The sequence below is a fragment of the Etheostoma spectabile genome, chromosome 21 (genome assembly GCF_008692095.1).
Source record: "Etheostoma spectabile isolate EspeVRDwgs_2016 chromosome 21, UIUC_Espe_1.0, whole genome shotgun sequence".
NCBI lineage: Eukaryota > Metazoa > Chordata > Actinopteri > Perciformes > Percidae > Etheostoma > Etheostoma spectabile.
In genome coordinates, this window is record NC_045753.1 from 12,847,590 (window position 1) to 12,867,527 (window position 19,938).

Here is a 19,938-nt window from a genome sequence, read left to right on the forward strand (position 1 = left end):
TAGATGCTTTTCAGTTTTACAGCCTGTTGTGACCTGTTGCCTTTTGAGACAGTGTTTGGTCAGTGTTCGTACAGTATAAGTGTTTAACATGTTTCTTATTTTTATAATGAAAATAGTTATAACTATGCCAAAGTTTCCAATAGGCAAAATGCTACGTCAGTCCCCAGCGAGAGGATTGTGTCTGCATTTGACACTTGCACTACTGTCTGTTTAAAATTAATGAATTTCTTAGCTGTACTGAACCACGAGTCTAAAACCAGGGTATGAACCAAACCGGGACTTCTGTGTACCGTTCCACCCCTAATCATAACTAGATGTGATGAATGGCTCTCTTTTGTAGCTTACACACAAGTTTCTAGCTCGCTGAAGCAAACTTTTGTGTCATCTGATGTACTTTACCTTTAAAAAGTTAGGAAAGTTAACATGAAGCCACACAAGTTCAAAGAACTAATCTCTTCAGGACTTTTGAGAAGTGAACAGCATCACTGAGACTGAGGCTTATTTTCCTGAGTACAGAGAGGATGAGAGAAAGAGAGAAAGAGAGGGAGAGAAGCTACAAGCTGCAGAGAGGAAGAGTGTGTGTGTATGTGGGGGGGGGGGATAAATATAGAGAACAGTGATAAAGAGGTAATCATCTCCACTCAAAGCATATTTTATCCAGTCGGGTTATTAAGAGGATGGAGATGAGTCAAATCCTCACACACGTCTCTCTCTCTCTCTCTCTCTCTCTCTCTCTCTCTCTCTCTCTCTCTCTCTCTCTCTCTCTCTCTCTCCGTATTTACCCACTCTTGATCCTCTCTCCTCCTCATCTCCATGTCCGACCTGCCTTGGCACAGTGCCCAGCTCGCTCATTCTCAACCATTCACCGCAATTTCAATGTTTCACTGATTCCTACTCATAGCTGATGAATGGGCCAGTGCAGTATGCAATACATACAAAATGAAGCAACGGTTTTTAATTAAAAAGTTTCACTTAAGCTTCTTCTCTCTTCTGTCATCTATCATATTTGTTCTGTACCAGCAGGTCTCTTTCAGTCTTGCACAAAAGCAGAGAAGTTGCTATATAGTTTCCAAAGATAGGGGGCAGTGTTCTCAAAGGTAAAATGCCATCAGAAACAGCTGAAATACATTCAAAGTCGACTTGATGCTGGGAAATAAAAGGATAACTATAAGAATGAAGGCAATACAACTGACATTTCTGCATGCAATATAAATAAAAATGACAAGAGTCAACATTAGAGTTATGTTTTATCTGTAGCATCCTGTCAATCTATGGCATGTGATATCCATTATTTCTGAGACCTTTTGGGATCACACTGATGGCTGATCATGGCGATAATAAAGCATGTTATGAGATGATACTGACCCAAGCAACACATGTGGGCCTAACCACCAGCATAAAATTGATTATGTTTCCACAAACTTCCAAAAGTAATCTCACTGATCTACTTGCAAACTTCCTCAGCTAATTCTCGCTCCAATTTAGCTACTAACACTTTACATTAATTCACTTTAGTCTTTTCCTTGTTTCTTGCAGTTTAGTTAGCGGACAGACTGAGTGTCTCCCGCCTAATTCAGCGCCATCTTGAAGAGGAATCTGTTTGCCTACTGCATCAAGACAGAAATAGCTCTTAATAATGAAAGATTGATGTGAAGTTAGCTTGTCATTACATGCTGCAGTAGACAATTAGGTGCCTCCGAACATATTGCTCTCTCTCTCTCTCTCTCTCTCTCTCTTTCGTTTCTATCTTTTCCTTCCACACTGACAAAGTTGCTTAAATTTGTTTTGCTCAAGTCTAAAGGGACAATGCAACAAGGCTGTGATTCATTCAATGAGCTGATGATAAATAGCTGATGGGCCCCCTGCAGCAGGTTTCAAACTTCCTTTTCTGCTGGGACCAAAACTCATTAAAATAAAATTACATTTCTGTTCACATGGGGACACACACAGACATAAGCCTAGCTCATAGTTTTACAACAGAAAGTTTTACAACAGGGATCATTAAAGGAATAGTTTGAGATTCAGGGGAAATAAGCTTATTAATTTGCAGTGAGGTGAGAATTTTGATACTACTATCACCTCTATCTGTTAAATATGAAGCCACAGCTTAGAGACTGTTAGCCTGGTCCTCCCAGACTCTCGTACATCTCATTTGTACAGAGAGTCTCTCTGTTGACAAGTGGTAATTTCCTTGAAGGCGGGTACTCTGTTGAAGTTGAAAACTACTGGATCTGCCATAACCAATCACTAATGTTTGGTCGTGACATTGGTCATGTGCAACAAGAGGGGAATATCAGGCTTATATTTAGCATTAGCATCGCTAGCGTTAGCCTTAGCCAACTCCTTCATCACCAACGGAGCGAGCTGGACCTGTCAGGAGGAGGGCCACAACATCATGGCCACCAACAAAAGTCAGAAAAGATTGTTATTGCTTGGGCTTTGACTTCTGGATATTCAGCAGTGTTGCTACAACGGACCGAATGGCTTCGCTCGCATCTTTCTCCGCCGCCATTGCGGATCTATAACTCTAGCGCACAACCTCACTTTTGCTGGAAAAAACCCAACACTATACCACGAACCCAGACGTAGTACTGAAGGGAAATGAAAATTGAGCGTAAGTACGTAGGGGGGGGGCAGAGCCAGGCTAGGAGACTGCTAGCTTAGATAGCTAGCATAAAGACTAGAAGCAGGGGGAAATAGCCGGCCTGGCTCTGTCCAAAAAGTGAAAAATCCACCTACCAGCACTGCTAAAGCTCACTACTTAACACGCTGTATCTCATTGTTTAATCCGTACAAAAAATGTGTGAATTAAAGGGCTTTATGGATTAAACAAACAAGATGTGTTCAGCTTTAGAGGTGGAGGGATTTGTTACCTTCAGACAGAGCCAGGCCAGTTGTGGCCTCCTGCCAGTCTCTATGCAGACACAACAATGCTACGATTCTTTTCGTCCAACTCTCAGCAAGAAAGCAATAAGCGCATCTCCCTATATGTCAACTATAACTTTTAAACTGAAGACGTTTCAAATTCTTTGAAAATGTTTCCCAACAGACACCAGCTGTAACATTGTCCCCCTCCAACACACACACACACACACACACACACACACACACACACACACACACTTCACTGTTTAACCCAGTCCAATTCTCCAGGTGTTCCTATTGAAATCACAGTTACCTCCCCTCATTCTATCAACCCTCGTGCTGTTGAGGCTGTACCCGTGACAGTGCCTGAATGCATTCATAAACACTGGGAGGACTGACATCTCAATGGGCTGCCTATTCCCCCACTATCAGCTTACAGCCTATAATTACGGCCAATCATCTTGGATCAAGCATGTCTGCGTGAACAGGCCAACATAACATCTGCTGCCTTGGCCAGCAGGCCAAGAAGGACTTTTATACTGAAAGGTGAGCTAATTGCGGCCGAGGACGGGAGAAGGGAGTGTAATGTTAACAGGTACCAAAGGCTATTCAGAAATCTACACACGGGGGACATTTTTTTTCCCTGGGAGCAGGTGTCCTAAGGTATTTCTTATCTTCCTTATGCCAGCGCAGAGTTCGAAAAAGCTCAAGGGCAGGAGGATAATTTTCCAAGGAGCTCTATTTGGAGTGTAATAAAGGAAAGACTGGAACTCTGCTGTTTTAAAACTTCATTGAGATGCAAGTTTACCATGAAGATCTCTATAAATAACATTGCAAGAAGTTCTGAAGCTGTTTGGAAGTTGCTAAAATGACTGTGCTTATGTCATCAGAGTGTGCTATAATTTTGAGGCATTCGGTGATACAAAAGGGAGACCACATTCCTCTCTGTGTTGCAGAGACTGTAGGGGAAATGTCAACCACAGTCCACCCCTAGTCCCATGTTAATAAGTTGACTCTGGTTTGCAAAATGGTGAGACATTTTTATGTTTAGTTACTTAGTGGGGCTATTACTCCTCTAGAAGACACAAGAAGAGCTGCGTCACACTAACTGGAAACGTGTGATTGGCAGATGCGAAGCCACTTTTGTGGGCTATGATTCAGGTTGCGGTTTATCTCTGTCTCGACAACTACAGCTGCACGTCACTGTCAGAGCTTGATGTTTTGACCACAACATAGTTTAACTCTCCTCTTTATTGTTCTTTTTATTTAGCAGATTTGTCACGGTAGTGGTAGTTAGGTAGTTTGAAAATCCTAGATGCCACCTTTGTATTTCTTTTAAATTCATTTATGAAAATGAATTCAAAAAATATTTTCTTTCATGGCCTTTATTGACAGACAGCCAGGAAAGAGAGAGAGAGAGAGTGGGGACAACATGCATTAAAGGGCCATGGGTCGCTGCCAAGGATTCAGCCTACATGGGGTGCACACTCTACCGGGTGAGCTAGACGTTGCCCCTGAGAAGCTCCCAAAACACACAACTGTCCCACTTTTATTTAAAAAACGTGTTCTGTTACTGTCTACAAAGGGAGAAGGGATGAATAGAATCCACACTAATAAAGACTCTTTTTTTGTCCATTTTCTGCTCTATCCAAACTACATGACTACATACAAACTACATCCGCCTACACCCATTCCCGTTCTCTGTCAGCGTAAACAAGTTAATCAGACTCTGAAGCCTGCTGGCTGTGAAACAAGTCCCGGCACTACGCTGAGCCTTCACAGCCATCACTCATTTCATTTGGACTTGGACAGTGGAAAACCAAGCAAACACATACAGACATCACACCCAGCTCTGAGCTAGCTCCTCTCTCTGCTGAACTCACAGCTCAGCACCACAGAGCTGGCAGAGCCCCAACCAGCAGCCATAGAGACCAGACTGAAGACATAAATTGACACTATTGGAGACTGAGTTAGACCGCGGCAACCGAATGAATGCCTTCCCACCGCACACAACAAGACAGCAGCAGCAACATGAGCAGTCATGTCCCGAGTTTATCATGGATGATTATCAAGCTCTTTACTGTGGGAAGGCTCATTCACCCTGCCCCGTCACCCTGTCCATCACATTATTCATGATACAAAATATACAAAACATCTTAGATCAATAGTCCTTATAATCACTGTGGACTGGATTTAGCTACATGGCTATCGCTATGGCTAACAGTTTCTGCAGGAATTCATGAATAAACATTACTTCAACCAGTTTTTAAATCCCAGTGATTTTTTTCATGCAAAAAGACTTTAAAAGTGGAAGAACGCACGCAATTCCCCACAGCTTTACACCAAACATATTCCAATACAGAGCCACTTCTAAGTGCCAAAGGTCACAATCAGGTCTCAATCCTAAACTATCTCACACAAAAACTAGGAAACTTTGGTGGACGGACGTTGTCCCTTGAAAGTCTCCCGTCTTCTCAGGCGGCACTTGCCCCCGGGCTACTGTTTGCCCCGACGAAGCTTCTCCACTTCAAGCATTTTTATTGGATGCTACTCATCTTTAAACTTTAAACATTTTTACGACTCACTTGGAATGTACAGGAAGTTAGGGCTTGGCGATCAAATATCACAATATTTTTGACCAAATACCTCGATATCGATACCGCAACAATATTGTAGGGTTTATAATTGGTGCTTTCGCAAAATATTAACACAAGGAGATTTTTGATAAATAATCATTGGTAATGTGGATACAATGACTAAGTGGGTAAAGGCAAATAATAGAACAGTTACAACAGTCTGGTATGTTCAGAAAATGAATTCAAGCCAAGTAATTCAGCCTTTAAAACCAGAAAAAGACACCACTTATGCCATATTACAATATCTAAAATCTAAGACGATATCTAGTCTCATATAATATCACAATATCAATATGACACTGATATATTGCCCAGCTCTACAGGAAGTTTTCTTTTCTTCGTCTCAGCATCAACTGAATTGTAAGGATAGCGGTGTTATGCTGCTTATATTCTGGAAAATAACTCCTGTCAGGACCAACAGCAGTTCCATGGAGCGGTGGCTGGTATGAGTGAGTGTAATTGGTACCAAATATGGGCTTTTACTCTCTTAGGTGCTCATTTAATCCACTCTTTTATAGAAATGTAAAGTGAAACCGCTTTGCAGACCACACAGACAAGGAGAAGTTGTTTACTGCCGAGATTTTTATGTTCAAAAACAAAATCCAAAATATATAATTAAAATATGGCAAGCTCAGATATTGTATTAATTTATTAAGAGACGTATTATATAATTTCCATGCAGCTTGGGAGACTTTGCTATCAAGCTTATGTCAAAGAGGCGTAGAGGCGTAAAGAGGGGGACTAAGAACCAGATCCCTTGTCGCCTCTCCTGCTTTTTGTCCAGGCAACACCCTGTTTGACCCCATGTTTAGTCTTAGAAGGGGGTCATTAAGGGCTTAAGCTGCAATGTAATGAAAATGTTGTGACAACAGCAAAGGGGTGAACCAAAAACAGGCTTTAGGAGACAGCTGAACCTCCACTCCGGGGACCAACAGGAGGGTTTGGAGGGAGGAAAATGATGGTTATCTGCAAACCCTTGAGACAATGATATTAGCTTTGAGACTGGTGGATGGACTTGATGATAACCCTTGAGCACTGTTGAAAGCCTGTCACAGTCCTGGGTGTGGGCTCTATCACAGGGAGGAGGTCAAGTCAGGGGAGGTAGCTGCCTTAAAAAAGGTCAGCATTCTTAACAGTGGCTAAGTCAATATTTGTGTAAAAGTGTAAAAACAAGCATGACGTGCTTTCAAAATTGGTATTGTTTCACCAAACACAACAATGATAAGAGCAGGGCGAGAACATCTCAGAGGACACTTGATTACATTTGGCAACAGCAGTAATTTAATCGTCCCCCTCGAAAGAAACTAAATTTAAGGATCGTATGCATGCAGCGTGCTACGAGTTAGCAGCCGCTTTCCCCTTTTGACTGCATTCATCATAATTCTGTGGCTTGTTGTTTTTTCCGGAGAATGGTTGCTGTCGAGTTGGAGGTAACACAAATGAAGAGTAATGTGCTTTTGTCCCAGCTCCTTTATCATTGTGCGGATGCTGCTTTTGCCACCGTTTGTTTCATTCCTTTTTAATGCTCAATCTCCTCCAAGCCAAAAGCACTTCCACATGCTGTACCAGAAATCCTAAGCTTGGTGCCAGAGTGAGAGTTAGCCTCAGTTTTGGACTCCAGCCTGCTCTAACCCCTCTGTTTTGGTGCAGCTGCACCACCCTGTATTTTTCAGTAAGAATAAACACCACAGGTATGCCTTACGCCGGCCATTCTGCAGTACTACACACACCCAATACTAACTTGCGTCAGTGCTGAAGAGCATGACTGAACTTACTGCCGCAGGGAAACTTACTTAAGTCACCTTTATTGAGTAATAGTTGTATTTAAGTATTTTATGACAAACTGATTGTATGCTATTAAATTACAATATATATATATATATATATATATATATATATATATATATATATATATATATATATATATATATATATATATATATATACACACACACACACACACACACACACACACACACACACACACACACACACACACACACACACACACATAAAAGACTGAATCAACTTTATTGGCACTGATGCTAATTTTGCCCACAAAATATCTGTTAATCACAGTCTTCATCAAACGTCCTTTTAATTATTCCAGCACTTTGCCATCAAGTCACTCTGTTGTATTTTTCTGATGCATTCATTGATCCTGGCCCTGTTTATTATTTTAACTATTGAGGTGCAACCACAAGGACGTGAGACTGACAGGCCGAGAGGCGGGCCGTGATGAGACACGTTGGTTCATAATTGCTACATCCTATAGTAACCTAGACCACTAAGTTGGCAACCACAGACACACACATGTATGCACATGAGCAACATGCAGGTTGATACAACATCACTTCGACTACCACCAGCACCGCAAAACACGGCATGAAATACTGCCTGCCAGCTGCCAGCACATGAATCATGGCAGTATGACATCGTTCAGTGCCCGAGGCCAGATTCTCACCAATCTTTTCATCCATCCATCCACATCGTCAGTCCCCCCACTTTCCTCCTGTCTTATAAATGGGCCAGTCTGCTTTACCAGAAGCAGACAGGAAGCCTGGAGGAGGGACAAAACTATTATCTCTCTCACAGCAGCAGCTCATGCAGGAGCTCCAACAGAAGATAGGATTCTCAAACAAGCTGCTGTCCTCGCTCAGATTGCTAGCCAGCGTGCCCTTGCTTCGCCAATCTCTAACGTGTCCCACTGTAGTGGTACTTTTCAGAGTCTTCCCTCCAGGGCACTAATGTACCCAAACTGATTCTCAAGGCAGCTTGCTGTGTGAGCATGTCTTACAAAACATATCCTGTTTTAGGCAATGAAAGTGTAGCTTTTTTCCCCCCACAATGCAGCACTTCATTAAAATTGGTCATGTTATTTCTAACGGACCTACTGATGTGTTTCGGCATGATGCCATCACCGGAGCATTTCAGTGGAATCTTTTTTTAAGCACATTCGCTCAAAATCAAAGAGTTTGAAATTGTATCATCACAATGTTGATACACTGGATTTTTCTCAGCCCCTCATTCCTAATGCGTAGCTCCATATACCTACAGTTCGACTTGTTAAGTTTAAACTCCAATGGAGTCAGTGTACTGTGTAATAGGGCTGCATGATATGAGGAAAATATGCAACATGCACTGACGTTGTTGAATATCGCGATAACAATACCACTTGCGATAAATTAACAGCTATTTAAGTGTACTCAGTTCTGCATTTCTGCTGCTTTCAGTCTTCTGCTAGAATGCAACAACTGTTTGTTGAATTTAAAACACACACAATTAAATATAACAGTGCTATAACAGTGTTACTTGCATGGCAACCACTATTCTCTGTGACACGCTCTCTTCCACTTCGCCTGACAGCTCTGCGATAACAGGACACGTAATTTCACTGTGTGTCGGGTTTAACTATACGCTAACAACCGTAATAGCGTGTAATGATGAAAACAGGTGAAGGATAGTTCCAGTCACTTCGTCATGTATTCACTTCTCTCAGACAAGAGACGGAAGTGTCGCTGATGTGAAGAAAAGGACAGAGATACATATCTAAATGCTCTCTGCCTGCCATACGCCAACGCTCTGGTAAGTCCCCTCACCCCGTTTTTACCCGGCCATGCCCCAGCTGCCCGCACATTTTTTGACAAACTCACCCAAACTAACAATGCATGAAATGGGGAAATGGTGATTCCTCCTTTTAAATGTGATTAAACAACATGTTGCTCCTCATAACCACTGAAAACTGTCAACAAATCTAACCCAAAGTCCATGGATGTAATCTGACATAAGCACTTCTGCTTCTTTAGATTTTGATCATTTACTTTTTATATATTTCTTTCTTTCTTATGTTCTTAAGCCTGCTGGTTTGTGTCCGGATGTGCCTGCTAGCAGTCAGTTGCCTACTAGAAATATGTCACATAACATTTGATTAAAGTGATGCTTTTGAAAACATGATATTTCTGAAAATAAATGAAAGATTTTTGAAATGGCAAGTCTATTTGGTCTCGGCGGAGGTGAAATGAGAACAATCGGAACACGGCCGTATTCTTGTTTAGCTGCTTAATCTCGTCAGTCGACCGTCGCGAGGTACAGTAGGCTTAGGCTATATTTTTTAATGAGGGGAGACCTGGGAGATCCTTAGTTTGTAGCGCGGGATGTGAAAGCGTGTGACGGTTCAAGAAGACACTACTGTAGAGTGACAGAGAGACGGAGGAGAGCAGGGAAAGGAAATGCAGCTGAACGAATGCGTGTTAAATACCATTAAAAAAATTGAATAACAAAACACAATGTATGGCGGCCGGTGTTGATTGTGTGGCGCACTGCCATAAATATGTGTGGGACACACTGGTGTGTGTGTGTGTGTGTGTGTTGTAGTAAAGAGAGAGAATGGGAGAAGGAAGTTTGTGTGAAGTGGACCTGGTCACTACAGACCCAGATCTTCTCAGCTGTTGCTACAGTCATATGCTACACCGTCTCTTCATATGGCACATTATATTTGGCACATTGTATGGGTCCCTTCTTATATCATAACAAGATATCAGTCACCACTTGATTACACATTGTATAATCAAGTGATGACTGATTAACTGTCACAAAAATGCTAAATGCTCTTAATAGTGTAGTATAGGCTCTTAACCTTGCAGTTTTGCACTTATCGTGTATTTCTTTGAGCAAAACTCTCCAGAAAGTGCCATTTAATGGTTTATTTCCATGCATTGCTGGGTTGTGAACTGCAGCAGCCCTGTTGTTACTTCTACCGGACAGACTCTTGGTTTCCGCCTCATTATCCCCCACTAACGGCCTACAGCAGGCCGAAATGGGGGGAGTCAGGGTAGCAGGTTGATTCAGGCCTGCTGGGATCCTCAGCAGGGTGTGAGAATCAAACTGGATTAAATACAGCAAACTGTAGGAGAAAAAGGCCATATATATATATATATATATAACATATAACTGTATGCTTTAATGGATGGGGTTTAAATATGATCAACATTGTCTTATTTGTGGAAGTGCAGGTGGCGAATGTGCAACACATCCGTCATTTTACCGCTCGCAAATCACACATCTGCAAATGGAAAAAAAAAACTTCTCAGCAATGCGCTAACATATGAATAGGAGGTCTTTTCCGGCAAGCTCCTAAGGATTGTAAACTAGATGTCTGGATTGTAATTTTCTTTTCACCGGAGAATCAATGGATCCTGCAGCTCTCCTGCCTGAACCTGCTGAAGCATGCTTCTCAGCCTAATGGACCCACAAGTTCCCATCTGTTGGTGAAAGAGATCCCAGCGGGACCTCTGGCATTGCCGTGTCCAAACACAGGATACCGAACAGCACAGACACAATTGTGATGACTTTTATTGGAATTCCAAAAGTCGTCTGGAAAACAAGTGCAGGACAAGCACATGGCCGTAAACCTTTGACTATGGCGAGCAGAAAAACAAGTTTTACAAGCAAAATGCTACAAGAGGTTCTGTAACTATGTTGCTTTGTTTTTCTTTGTGTCGACCTTGCTGTGTCCAATATAAATACCACCACTGTCATCACAACAGTTTGAGAGTTAGGGTTGTCACTGCCCAATGTGAGGAGAGTGCAGATTTGAGTCACGCGTGCTCAGATGTAAACGGTTTACAGCATAACGCGTCATACCCGAAGAGAGTCGAGTCAGACCGGCTCTGGTCGAGTGCAGATGTTAGTCGCGCATGCTCAGAATTTGAACAGTTTACGACATAACTGTCATACTGAAATTTGTGAAATCCATGAAATAATAATAAACTTTTTTTCAAAAACGTTTTAGCTATGTATGATTGTTTGACTGCTAATGTTAACTCAAAACGCCATTCCAGTGACAGCTTTTGATTGCTAGTTGTAGCTAAGCTAGCAGTCATTTCAAAAAGGTTTTTGCTATCTATGATTGTTTGATTGCACGTTTAATCCAATCCGTGAATTACGCTGTATCGGTCCAGATACCGATACTGGTTTAGATCGGCCCCATCCCTACCTGTTATAGTTCTGTATAATTTGACCTATTACAACCTGTGATGCAACTGTGATAATTTAGTCCTGTTGCATTTAGAGAGGCCAGTCGAGGTTTGATTATTTACACAGAAGCCCATAACTGAACTTGTCCATCGTCTAATAGGAAACCTCTGAACAGAGAGGAGCTGCTACATTTCAAGGGGGTCTCCATATAAGCTGTATCCGTTCCCTCAAAAGTATTATGGTAACTCTGGCAGCCTACTGCTTTGTAGAAGTTCTTTGAAGGTCTGCAGCGTTTATTTTCCTTTCAACTTTGTCCATCACAGACCGCCCAACACCCAAACCATTCCCGATGCATTTTCCCCTAAGCTGCATTAAAAACATCCCACGATGGCGCTTTTTGAAAAACGGCTTCTCAACAAGATGGAATATCCCTCTGTGATCAGACTGATGTGTTGTCTGCTGCTCCCTCTCTCCTCTCCGTCTCCTCCCAAGCCTTTGCTCTGTGCAAATTATGAATGCCTCTTCCCGGAGAGCAATAGCTTTAACCGGAGTACAGGTATTTAACTTAACATTTAACATACAAGCCTGATACTTGGCGTGTTCTAGATTGAACAAGGAAAACAAGAAAAAGGAGGCACAGAGGGGAGACAGGGAGACATGGGAAATCCGTTGCGGTTGCTTATGAAATGGTGAAACAGGAAAGAAAACATGTTCCGTCTGGCTGCACAAGGCTTTGATGGCACTTGATGAACTCTTGTGGGCGTGGGACGGAGACAGAAAAAGGGAGGGAGAAAGATAGGCACCACAAGGACTTTGGTTAAATTCATCAGCCACATACTTTCATGCAATGTGTTGTTTGGCAGCAGCTTTCACTCATCAGTCTGCTCTCAGCTGAGCTGCTGACTAACACAGCCCATCAGCAGCAGCAGTCCGTGAGGAGACAATCTCCGCACTAATTGGTTGAAATTTTCTTTTCCACTCTTTCCAGATTTCTATCAGCTTTCATTAATCTCTCTTAGAATGTTCGTGGTCCTTAACTGCAATACATGTTACAGTGAAATGTAGGCCTGCATGATTTTTGACACACAGCAAAGGGCAGCAGGTCTGATTCGATCCCGCGCCGCTGCAGGACTCAGCCAACATGGGGCAAATGCTCTGACTGGGTGAGCTAGAGACCGCCCCAGGACTGCATGATTAATTATTCTAAAATCACGATCTCTGGTCACGATTACATTTTTAAATGATATCAAAAAAGGTTTTAAAGTGCCCATATTATGAAAAACAAGATCACTTTTTCTGGGATGTGGGGTGTTATTTGGTGTCTCTGGTGCTTCCACACGCATACAAACTTGTAAAATTTTGAGTGAAATACAGGTTTCTGAATGTCCTCGGCCGTCAGTCTCCCGGTGAGCTGTTCAAAATCTCCACGGCTTTCTACGTAACTAGCCGAGACAAGGTGGCTAATAGTAGCATGCTAGCTCGTTCTCAATGGCAAAACACTGCTACAACACACACTAGTTCACCATAATCTACAAAAGAACTACTTCCTGTCCCTGTTCTGCAGATATTCCACAAGTGCCCCTCGTCTAGAAGAAGTCTCCCAGCTAATCCTGCCTTATTCTGACCAAAGTTGGAGTAAGAGTTATCTAGCTGACATGATCTTATCTAGCTACTGTGCATGAGTGACTCCCAACAAAGATAGTTCACAAGTGAGATGTAGGGATTGACCAATATGAATTTTTTTAGTGCCAATACTGATCTTTTTTTTTTTTTTTTTTAAATCAGCCTTAGCCAATGACTGATACGGGCTGCCGATTTTCTTGAGCCGATATTTGGAGCTGATACTGCTTTTGCTCCCTCAATTTATATCATAAAAATGTAAACCCTACCACACTGGATTTGTTTCTGGAATCTCCTCTGCCATTTAAAAAAAAAATTTGAACAAAAACCCAGATCAGTGTCACTTCTGCAATCATCCTACATTTATATCAGTCATATTATGTGTGCAATGTGCATCATATGGATGGGTGCACTATATATGGCTAACTGTGAAAGGGTAAACACTTTCATTAACATCTACAACACAGCCTTGATGATGCCTTGCTTGCTGACATAGTATAAGACAGATGTAATCTGGTCATCAAAAAAATGTCCTTTGTCAACACATTTAAATTATTTAAGAAAACAATAAACCTGAAAAGTAGCCATTGAAATAAAGTGCTTGATTTGTAATTTGAGACTGCCATGGTGCTAGAGGTGGAGGGGCAGCGCAGGGTCTGCACATGAACTCCAGGGTCTCCAGCAACACGGAGCTGCCTGTGGACGCCTGTCTGTACATAATGCCGGGGGAAGCTATCGGCGAACGCAGCAGTATTGCCCAATGCCAATACACGTAAAAATGCAAATATTGGCCTGATATATCGGCCGGCCGATAAAATCGGTCTATCACTAGGGAGAGGTCTCACTCTGTAGCTAAAACAGAAACCTAAACACGTAAGATAAAAAAGAGGAGCTGCAGCAATGTGCAGTTCAACAAAAAAATTGTGTTTTTTGAAAATGAAACCATGTATTCTGGTACAACCTCAAAATACAATTATGAACCTGAAAATGAGCATAATATGGGCGCTTTACAGCAGTTCCAAGCGCTACAATGCTCTCCCTTCTCTTCATTAAAACTTCTACATCTACAGGCAGGCGATGCGCAATGTGCTATAGGTGTCAAAAAAACAACAACCTATGTTTGGTACTGCCAATTTGTTTTATTTTGTCATGGTTCATGTGTGCAATAAAGATTACACTTAGTGAAACGGCAGTTAGGGCTTCTGTAACATGACGTATTTCGATCAAATCTCTGGAGAAATCCGTGTGGTGTGGAGCCGTAGAGGGCTTACTACACCCAAGTCTTCATAACCGGCACTGTTACACCCCAAGATGTGTAACAGTTTTAAAGCAGAAATTGCTAAATTAGCCCACAACAAGGCTAAAATCAGGCATAGCATGTAACTACATTTACTGAAGTACTGTACTTAAGTACAAATTTGAGGTAATTGTACTTTACTTGAGTCTTTTTTCTTTTCATGCCACTTTCTACTTCCACTCCACACTACATTTCTGAGGGAAATGTTGTACTTTTTACTCCACTACATTCATCTGACAGTTAGTTACAATAACAATTAAGATTAAGAGAAGATTTTGCACACAAAATACATGTAGTTATTAAAATATAATATAATATAAAGGCCTACAAGTACAAAATGTGAGGAATTTATGTGAGTATTTTTACTTTTGATAGTTTAAGTAGACTACATTTTTTTGATGATACACTTTTACTTAAGAAACATTTTCAATGCAGTGCTTTCACTTGGGACCATAACAGAGTATTTTAACAGTGTGGTATTAATATTTATACTTAAAAAAGGATATGAATTATTTTTCCAACACTGGTTAAAACACACACTTTAGAGATATTTCTCTGCTACCTAGTAGCATAGGCAAAGAAAAACACATTTGTGCAGACAACCTGTTAAAATGTTGAGGTATTTTGACTACATTTCCCATGATCACCCAACAAACAACCCAAAATCTACTAAGGTGATTTTTATTTATCATTAACACAGACTTGACATAATAGGCTCTATCATGTACTAAGCTCTCAGAGTAAACACATGCCAGCTGAGATGTACAAACTGTAACAAAGCCATGGTAAACCAACCAGACCTAAACAAATTAAAAAAAAATAAAAAAAAATAAAAAACATCAACACATGTCCTGAATCAGCAGAAAACTTCAACCAATCTAACGCTAAATGCAAATCCAACACACAGTAACAAACCATTTCCAAGACTCCGGTTCACTTTCAGTTACCGCATCATATTCATTATTAATGACCATTGGTATTACTTGTCATACAACGAATTACAATACGTTTTAACTTACCATGAGTGGCTTGTGGTGGAGACGTTGCCAGCATATATCAAGGTGCAGGCCGGGTGGTGTGTGGAGTTGAAAAGGGAGATGATGTTAATGTAATCCATGACAGACAATTAGGTACCTGACACTGATATCTTGGCGGTAAAGCCGAGTTTGAGTGAGTTCTAGCGGGCGTGATGGTGGCTGTCGAATCGGCAGTTTCCTCTCCTGCTGTGTTAGCTAGCTTTAAGCTTACTAACGTTAGCTAGCTTTAAGCTAACTAACGTTAGCTAGCTTTAAGCTTATGTTAGCAAGCTTTAAGCTAACGTTAGCTAGCTAGCTTAAAGCCGAATCCTCACTTGTTACGCCCTCCAACCGTGGTTTCTTTAAATATCGTGCTACGGATATGTGATTTGACACGTTGATTATATTATGTAGTAACAATAGCTGCCGGGGTTATTTTCAAGGTGAAAATTTCTCGCAAATTCTGAACTTTTTCAAACCTTCCTTAACAACAGGAAGCACACAGAAAGCAACTTTCAAAGGTCAGCCCCGCCACAATGATAGTTACTTTATGTTTTAGATTTTTTTTAAATGACAAGGAAAATACACTAAAACATATATATAAGTAGGCTAATACAAAAATACTATAAACAAAAACCTATGAAGGACATAAAATGAGAATATTAGCCTACAGGACAAACACATAAAACAAAAACACGACTCAGCATATTCAGTCAGAGGTTTCAGGTGAAAAAGTTCCTAATTTTTCCTCCCCCACACTGATATTCCAGACTTTTGGTTGTGAAACCATTTATTCAGAGTTGTGTACATCTCCATCTCTTGAGTCCAATATTCACTCTCCTTTTAGCTTTGATCAGGTTCGTACAGTAACGATCCGGAGGAAGATATCTGGCTTTTTAGCCACTAAATGTTCCACTTACGTTACGTCAGCTAATCGCAAACTTTGTCTGTCTGCTGGTACAGTGGGTTTATTAAATTGGCTACTTTGTGCTGAAAACCGCCGCTGACAATGTTGTTGTGAGAGTAGTAAGACTGAACCAAAACAACAAAGTTGAGGGCCATAAAAACCAAAGCAATGAGCTAAAAGATGCTCTCCCGCAGAGCTGATGGGAACTGCTGAAGCTGGTGGTCATTCTTCCAGTGGGTTCCTCACTACAAGCGTTATTAATATACAAGTATTAGTTAGTGTCAGTGCAGCCTTAAATAAAGAAATTTAAAATAAATATTTTCCTTATCTGTTCCTTCTACTTGAGGTTTCTTGCATGACAGAGCCCTCACCTCGGCTCTGTGGTGTATTGAGACACAAAACCCCTGTTTACTTGAACAAAGGTCTGCAAACAGGAAGAGTTATAAATCAGCAAACAAGATAACTTGTCACAGATGTGCTGGTGGGCAGGTTTGATGGTCAATTAATTGGAGGCCATAAAAAGCCACTTCCTGCAGGTTTACGGGAGGAAGGTCACTGTCGTAATGGGATCAACCTCTCCATAGAGTTGGTCAAATTACTTGAATTCTGCTCAATAATCGGATTTGGGTGTGTCTGGCCTTAGCATTAGTCTCCCAAACAGCCTCTGCATTTATCACAACTACTGTAAAGAGCCTGCATAACTTTTCATTTGGTCCGAATCTCCTGTATCTACAGTAGGTAACCAGTATTCCATTATTCTCCCCTGACCTTTACATTTGGGATTACTCCTCAAGTAAACACAGTAATCAGGTTTCCTGGGCCTTAGCTGAGCCCAATTGAAGATACTCAACTGAGAACTCAATTGTGTAAGTGTGATTTAGTTAGTGCCTGGCCTAATTAAAGTCCTGGAAATGACCTCCAAAGTTCTGTGTGGCATTAATCAGCTAAGACACCTCATCAGCCACCAGAGGAAGCTCTGCAAGAGCCTGCACCCACACCGCATTAAGTCTGTGTGTGTGCTGTTAGACTGATTTCCTGGTCTTTAACCTCCGGCACAGCTCTGACAGGATCAGCCACACTGTGGTCTATTGACAGCCCTAATCCTACCTCCGTGTTCAAACCTCCATCGCCTGCCACCATTCTGATACTCCACACGTTACTCCCCCCCCCCGACATGTGGTCCACGCACAGGGACCCCAGTTGTTTTTAGAGTTACACCCCCATCATCTCCTCGATCCAGAGACCTGCTCACCTCCTGCCCACCCTCTGCTAATGTTTGCCTGGATACGCAGAGGTAATGCATGCAAGTTTTGATTAAAGCGCACCCTTATGTTTTTTGGCTCAGAGCTGCTCAACCATTAACGCCTGTGCCATGAACAAATGGATTGTGTGCCGGTGCCAAGGCCCTGCCTCTCCGCCTGCTCTGACTCTTCCATCCAGCCACACATTTAAAACTGCACCTTTCAATGCCTCTTAATGTCCATCTTGCCTTCCCTTCACCTCCACATCCATATGTTGACATATGTTCAACAACTTTTGAGATATTAGCTGATGCTCTGCAATAACTTCAGGAACAGTCTTATTTTGGAACAAGTCCTTCATTTAAAAAAGTGGCAAAGTTCCAGCACATATGAATTCAAATGCCTTTTTAAGGATAGCACATGTGGGCGACAAAATGCTGCAACTTTTATTGGAGACTGTTTTCCAAAGAAGAAAGAGAAAATGGAAAGGGTTATTTTTTTCAATTTTTGTTAAAGGGAGAGATTGGTCTGACACTTCTTGGGAGAGCAAGGGAGGGCCTTCAATATTGCCATGCCCCATATTTATATTTCATTTCATCTGTTTCTTGCAGGATTTACTTTAAACACAAGACTGACTAGATACACAAAAATAGCTATGTTACAAACACGCCTTTTGTGTGTCCCATGAATCATAACGGTCCAGGAAAACAGTCTTCAGTGTCTTTGCTTTATTTAGCACCTACATGACAGTTTTGAGAAAAGAGGGTATTGCTTTTTTTAAAAGGTCAAACATCGGGTTCAGCCCACCACCCTACCCTAAGAATTTCCTTACAGACCCTTTACTTTTGGGATTTGTTGAATAAATATTTATAATTTAAAAAATAAACTTTAAGGTAAAATATTGTACTTTGAATATCTGTCCAATTTAGTACCCGACACATCTCACAAACCCAATCTGTCAAGAGTTAAACCAGAGAGGTTTGTCTTTCTACCTTCCAGAATCTCCTTTGTGCCCCAGTGCTTAGCGCACTCATTTTGTCTTATCACATTTTCACACAGTCCCCTCTGCAGCTTTGACAATTTTGAAATGTTGCTTTTGTTTGTAGTACTTGAAAAGAGAGAATGAGAGGAACGAGGCCTCAGAGAATCGCAGTACCATCAGCGTTAATGCAGGCGCTCTCCATCTGCTGTGGAAAGCTGTGACGCATGCCAAGGAGGCACTGGGCACGGCACAAGAAACCCACTACACTGAATGTTATATCTAGCTGTTTTTAGGTGCGTGTGTATGTGTGTGTGTTTGTGTGTGTGTGTGAACAATATCCATTCTGTACACCACTGCTCTGCTTAGTGGAATCATGTCCAAAAAAGAACCAAATCAGAGGCAGTAAGTCAGTTCAATTTTAATTTCTTCATAGTATCAAATCATATCAACAGTTATCTTGAGATACTTTTCAGATCGAGTAGGTCTAGACCCGACAATTCCAGTAATTCCCCCAAGAGCAAGCATTTAGTGCAACAGTGGAGAGGAAAAACTTCCTTTTAGGCAGAAACCTGGGGCAGACCCAGGCTCTTGGTGGGCGGGTGTCTGCCGGTGCCGGATGGGGGTATGATAAACGGTGGCAAATTATAGAACAATAAAGATAATGGAACTATGACTAGAAATAGTAGTTTTAGTAATTCAGGGCATAGCAGGCCACTGCAGGGCATAGCAGGGCGCTGAGCAGGACCACGTTGGCAGCTGTAACTGTGACTTAGGTGCCACCCTATTCCAAGAAAAACTGCAAAGTAAGAACACATAAGGACTCCGGGAGCTAAGTTAGTAACAAGCGTTCCTGGGACATGAATGCACACAGGTGGAAAGAGAGAGGTGAGAGGAGCTCATTCTGTCAAAAGGAAGCCCCCCATCGGTCTAAAACTATAACAGCATAACTAAGAGCTGGTCCAAGGCAAACCTATAAGGGTTGGTAGATGAACCTGACAACTATGAAGAGAAGCAGAAAAGAGAAGGGGTGCCATGTCTGCAGCTAAGTCTTCAGCTTAAACCACCAGTCGGCACTTCCTGAGCCCAGGTATACTGAGCATGAGCTGCAGCTAACTACGAACGATGTACACTTTCCTGATGCTGATCTCCAGTTTTCTACATGTTTGACCTGTCACTGAGCTTTCCAGCTACTGCATAACTGATGCCACGCTTTGATACCCTGCTGTTAAGGAAAAGTGAGAGGAGCTAGATTAATAGGTATGATTTGTGATTTTATTGGCAGTTTTTCTGTTAGCGAGGGACCAGAGGGAGGAAGTCAGCGTATGAAAGTGTGAAATTGGAAAGAGAGGAAAAAGTACAGGAATGGAGATGATGAAGAGAAGGCGAGGAAAAAGGGAC

The 19,938-nt window shown here is 41.7% G+C and overlaps 1 long non-coding RNA gene across 1 annotated transcript; it reads right to left on the reverse strand.

The window, feature by feature from the left end:
* Positions 1–2,170: 2,170 nt before the first annotated feature.
* LOC116671228 (uncharacterized) lies at positions 2,171–19,625 on the reverse strand. Its single transcript, XR_004327227.1, has 3 exons — positions 19,615–19,625; positions 10,947–10,956; positions 2,171–2,370 (listed from the first exon to the last, which is right to left on the reverse strand). It is a non-coding gene; the product is annotated as an uncharacterized LOC116671228 (long non-coding RNA).
* Between the last annotated feature and the right edge of the window lie 313 nt (positions 19,626–19,938).